General features: G+C 39.0%; 1 long non-coding RNA gene across 1 annotated transcript; it reads left to right on the top strand.

The window, feature by feature from the left end:
* Positions 1-1,908: 1,908 nt before the first annotated feature.
* Positions 1,909-3,393, top strand: LOC142870510 (uncharacterized). The gene is made up of 2 exons (XR_012918864.1): positions 1,909-1,986; positions 2,245-3,393. It is a non-coding gene; the product is annotated as an uncharacterized LOC142870510 (long non-coding RNA).
* The last annotated feature ends 2,723 nt before the right edge of the window (positions 3,394-6,116 follow it).

The following is a 6,116-nucleotide window of genomic DNA, read 5'->3' on the forward strand; positions in this document are numbered from 1 at the left end:
ACTTCTATCTATGTCCAACCAATGGACTCTATTTAGAGGACCATGTTGTCAAGCTGACAGGCTAAAATGCAGGGGGCCAACGTGACCCAGGGCACCTTCCTGTGAGGGTAGGCTGAGGAGGTGGATGAATTTATGAGCACATCACAGTTCTACCTGTTTCTTATTAGGGATATTATTTTATCTGAACTTTGGTAATAAATGTCTGAGTCCAGCAGTCAGTAGCTTCAGGAAGAGTTTTCTTTGGTTAAAATACCCAGCCTAAACTCAAATGCTAGACTGAAGCCCAGCAAAACTCCTGATGCTCATTTCGCCCAGGTGAAAAGCTTTTGTCTCATTTGTGGAAAGAGGTGAACCTCAAAGGATGGTCAAAGCACTTCGTGTCCCTAGGAGGGTGAGCTTCCCAAATCGCAGGGGCGGGCGGGCACTGGTGAGCATGCTGAGGGAAGGAGAGAGGCAAACTTCGCATGTGCCCAGAGTCCCTTTCTGACTTCGCTGTGCCCAGAGTGAGGCTCAGGTGTAAGGTGGTGTTAGGAAACAGGAACTCAGCTTCATGGCATGACTCCTGGAAAATAATTTATTTGCTGTGGGAAGATGACCCCATTTTGGTGACTGCCGACATGGCTCCGAAAGTGACCACTTTTCCTACCTTGGTTCTTCCCACCTATTCAAGAACCACCTCAGATATAGTGAATGAGGCCTCTAAGAACCACCTGCGAAGAACTTTCCTCTTGGTAATTCCACCTTTCAGGAACAAGATAAGCTTGTATTGTGCTCAGCATCTTAAGGGGAGAAGTGGAGAGAGAATAAATCTGGGGAAATGAGTAAGACATAGGGAAGGATTTGTGTAAGGAGAGCTGCACGAAGGTCATGAGGCTAATTGTCCCCTCAGGCGTTCCTCTTCAGGAAGCATGTGAGGGAAAGGACAGCAGGTGGACCTGCAATGACCATTCGCACTCGCTGTTCACGTGCTCCGTGTGCCCCGGCCCCTCTATGTGCTGGCTGTGGGGGGAGGAGGGTTCCTTGTGCGAGGATGCCTAAAATCATAGTTGACGGGAATTGGGAAAGTCATCTCCCTGGATCCTGAACTCCATTCTTTTCCTCCAAATTGTTTCCATGGATTGTCCTTTTGCTTCCTCTTCTGAGACTTCAGAGAGCTGGGATGACAGCTGTCTGAATCCGTGCATGCCTGTGTAAGGCCAAGAAGAGCTGGTCCTCACCCACGGCCAGTTTTCCCAGGCACTCCCAGAAACGCTACAACTGGGAGCAGGGTCTGGAGTATAAATGGAGACATCATGGCATGGCCAGGTACATGCAGGTGCCATCAGTCCTGTGTCGCTTTCCTGGGCACCTAGAGATGGGAGAGGCAGGAAGCTTCAAACGGTGCTGTGGCATAGATTATTTTGCAACATGAAATGTTATGAAAAAGGTCAGCAATAACATTGTTTTGGACAAATGAGTCCTTTATGAAACATATAATTGCAAAAATCAATTGAAAACTAAAATGGGCAAGAAGAGAGAGTCTCTCTCATCTTAATAAGCTTATATCCACAGCAAATGAAATTCTAAGGAAGCAGCATGAAAGAGATGCTCCCTGATGCCATAACAAAGCTTTTGTGAGGAAAAATAATGGTCCGGATTCCAGGATCAGTAAGCATATACATAATGTGCCTCCAATAAAAATGTTGATAATGGGTCTTAGAGAAATGTGTAATACTGGCAGGAGCTGCTGGATTGTAAAACAAGGAGTTGTTTATAGAATGGGGTCAGGGGACGCTCCGCAGCATGGGGGGGGGTACTGAGACATCTCTTTTATAACCTAGGTCGTGACACTGCCTGATACAGAAACCTTTGAAAACACCTATTGCACCATGGTCTGAGATATTCCTTTTTATCAGAAGTAAATAATTAGAGTTAGTCTGCTGAGAGTCAAGAAGGAGAAGGACCTACACGGTGAGCTTCCCAGCCTCAGTACCTGAATTTCTCCAGGTATTTGTAGGTAATTAATGAATCTATTAATTTGTTGTTAAATATATATGCAGCTTGTGAACTTTTCAGTTTCAGCTGTTGCTATAATTGATTCCGTCTGCTTCTAGTTACACAATATGACAACATTCTCTTTTCTCTTTCTTATTCATCTTCTCTGCCCTCTACCACTTTTCTCTGTTTTCTATATCCTTTTTTCTCACCCTCTTCTCTTTCCTCCTCTTTCTCTTCTTTTGTCTCCCCTCCTGTCATATGCCCCAGTCCTCCTCTCTCCTATGTGCTCCCCTCGAAATTCTCATGCTTGGCCGTGAAGCAGCTGCTCATGGCGCTTGCATTCTTCCACGCCGCGGCCGTGTTGGGGCTACGGGAGAGCTGCTACAGTCTGAAATACTTCAAGGGGAAGAAAAGGTTAGAAACAAAATTCAAGAGGTTGTTTCAGTCAAGACCTTCTGGGGCTCTCCAGTCTGGCAGATTCATTATTTTGTGATACGGTAACTGATTGTGTCTGAAGGAGCCGAGAAAGTGATTTAGATCATGTCCAATCCCTGTCAGCAAACAATATCTCAAGCAGCATCAGAAAATGAAACAGTGTAGCTGCGCCACGGGTGACTGTCCAGTTTGCCATTTCATCGTGGTCAGAAAGAACTTAATGGCCAACATTAGATAACATTTCTTATTTAATACCATACTGTTCATTTATTAAGGTCATAATTTATCTTGACTGTTTAGTTGGATGAATTTTGATGATTGTATATATCCATAAAACCACTGCAGAAACACGATGCAGAATATTTTCTTTACCCCAGAAAGTTTATTTGTATTGATTTATATAATCTTCCTCTGTACCAACAACCAACCAATATTCTAAATCTATCACCATGGATTAAGTTTGACTGTTTTTCAGCTTCATTAAAGTGGATTCATACACTTGTATCTGGCTTGTTTTATTCAGAATAATGTTTTTGAGATTCAACCGTGTTGCTCCATGTATCTGTAACTTATTATTTTTATTGCTAAGTAAAATGTTATTATTTGAATATGCTACAACTTGGTTATTCATTCTTCAGTTGATGAATGCTTGAGCTGTTTTTAGTTTTCTCCTCTTATAGAAAATATTTTTGCACAATTCCTTTTGTAAACACATGTTTAAAATTTTCCTTGGTAAATAGCCAGGAGTAGAATTATTTGGTAACATGTATGCTTGATTTTAAAAGAAACTGTCGAGAGCTTGCCAAAGTGAATGTTACATGTTACACATCCTCAGCTATCCATGAAAATTATAGTTACTTCACATACTTGACAATATTTGGCATTGTTAGACTTTTTTTATTTTAGTGATTCTAATTGGTGGGAATTGGTATCTTGTTGTGCTTTTAATTTGCATCAACCTAATAAATAATGATTCTGAGCATGATTTTATTTTGCTTATTAGTATTTGTATATCTTCTTTTGTAAAATGTGTAAATGTTTTGTCCATTTTTAATTGGGTTCTTTATCTAGTTTTTGTTGAATTGTATACAAAAATATACAATATATATTTATATATAAATACATATTTGCTTATATTTCTTAATATATATTTTTCCTAAATTCCCAGTTGTCACTTGCCTATTCATTTTTAATAATGCCTTTGTATAAGCAGATATATTTAATAAAATGAAATATATCTTAATTTTCTTATTTTATAGTTAGTATCTTTGTGTTGGGTCACAAATATACTTTATTTTAGAATATTTATAAATCGAACATTTATATTTAAGTCTGTAATCCATCTCTAATAATTTTTTACATATTATAGCCATCAAGATCATTTTCCTTGTAAATATCTAGCTATTCTAGCACAATATTTTAAGTCCCTCCTCTTCATTGTGTTGATTGACTTCTTGGTCAAAAATTGAGTATGTACTTTTGAGTCTATTTCCAGACTTTCTATTCTGTTATATTGCTTATTCTTATGCCAATATGAATACCACACTATCTTGATCTTTATAGTAAACCTTGAAATCAGAGAATATAAGTCCTCCAAATTGGTTTTACATATTCAGATTGCATTGGCTATTCTAGATCCTTTATATATTCATATGCATTTTAGAATCCACCTTTCTTATATCTTTCCACAAACACACTGATGTTCGCTGTGACTCCACAAAAATAGGCAGGCATTGTCGTGGCACTGGCCTTGGTTTTGTGTAGCGTATCTTCCCTGTCTCAAACTTCTGAACTTCAGAAGGGTAAGGAGACAGGATAAATGAAAGGAACTATTAATTTTAATGTTAATGACCCATCCCTGGCTATAACGATTATTTTATTTTAACAGAATCATATTCCAGGGTAGCTGGGCACTTGGATATACTACCCACATTTGCATATGATGGTCTACTTTGGATCATGTGAACTTGATATCACAAATCCATTTTTTCCCATTTGAAAACTGCTGACTGAATAAATTTGTATTTAAGGAACACATTTTTCCTATTCCCTTATAAAAATGTGCCATTAGATCAGGGGTCCCCAATCTATGGTGATTATTTAATTATATATTACATAATTGCATAATTGCATAATTATTTAATTATATATTACATAATTGCATAATTATTTAATTATATATTACAATGCATAATTATTTAATTATATATTACAATGTAATAATAATAGAAACAAAGTGCACATAAATGTAATATGCTTGAATCATCCCGAAATCATTTTCCCCTCCCTGGTCTGTGGAAAAATTGTCTTCCATGAAAACAATCCCTGGTGCCAAAAAGGTTGGGGACCACTGCTTGCATTATTGTTTTTTAATTAGCAATGAGGGAAAATAAGGTCATAATTGTAAATACAATTGGGACTTGACATTTGTCTACAGCTACATCTACCTTCAAAGCATTTTGCTCTCACTGCTTGGTTTCTCCTGAAGGTGTCATGGGGCTGGAACAATCCCACCTTTCTCTCGAGTGCTATGTCCAAGACATTCCTGGAAGTAGGCAGGTTCCCTGCCTCCTCTGCCTCTCCTAGAACCCTTCTCCGCCATCATTCCTCTGTAGCTCACATCCCACTCCTTTGTGTTTGCCCAGAACTAACGTTCAGCCTCCACACCTGCATGGCTCTCTGCCCAGCCTACACTCCATGGTTCAGGGACAGTCTTGTATCACAAAAGACAAGAAATACTTGCCCTGAAATAACAACCCGTGCTGAAACATTGTCAGGCAGAAATTCTTGAATTTATAATGTCGTGACTTTGTTTTTGCTTATTTGTTATTTTTGGCATGGATCAGTATGAATGAACATTTTCTGAGTGTATATATTTGATTTTCTGCCTCCTGTCCATTAGATCACCACACAGTCAACGGCAAACATTTGTTAACATAGTCTCTATTTAATTCAATTCAACAATCAGAACCTGTGACTTCTGGGCCTGCATTTGCCCACCAGACATAACTGACCAAATCCTAGGGCTGAGACTGACCTGTGTCTTCACTTCATTCTATAATTGCTCCTGGTTCTGTGGTTTCTTCCTTCCAGCTCAAAGATAAATATAGTTAAGAAATGATATTAATATACTATGATGAAATGGAAATATTCCTGGTTCTTTCACACAAAGACTAGAACTGTTTATGAACTTGGTAAGTCTTTTAGGTCTCTCATCCTCAAAAAATTTCTTCATCAATAAAATAAAGGGTTTGGTCTCAATACATGGCTTTAAGCCAGGGGTTTGCATAAAATCACCATAGCATTTTGTAAGCCACCAACTGCCCCGACCACACTACCAGGTGTTCACACGTGGTGCGTCTGGAGTGAGGTCTGTGCTCAGGTGTGATCATAAAGGCCCACAGGTGATTCTGATGATGTGATGCTTGTTAAAGTTGAGAAAATGGGCTAGATTAGTGGTTCTCAAACTTTAGTGTGCATGAAAATTACCTGGAGGGCTAGTTAAAATGCAAATTGTAGGCCTTACTTTACAGTTTCTGATTCACTGGGTCTGGAGAGTACCCAGGAATCCATATTTATACCCAGTTTCCGGGCAATGCTAATATTGCTGGTCCAAGGAGCATATTTTGGGAACCCCTGCTCTAGATCAGTGGTTTTCAATCTTGGATGAGTATTAGAACCACCTGTTTAGCTTTTATATCTCT

This window comes from Microcebus murinus, chromosome 4 (genome assembly GCF_040939455.1).
Source record: "Microcebus murinus isolate Inina chromosome 4, M.murinus_Inina_mat1.0, whole genome shotgun sequence".
NCBI classification, from domain to species: domain Eukaryota; kingdom Metazoa; phylum Chordata; class Mammalia; order Primates; family Cheirogaleidae; genus Microcebus; species Microcebus murinus.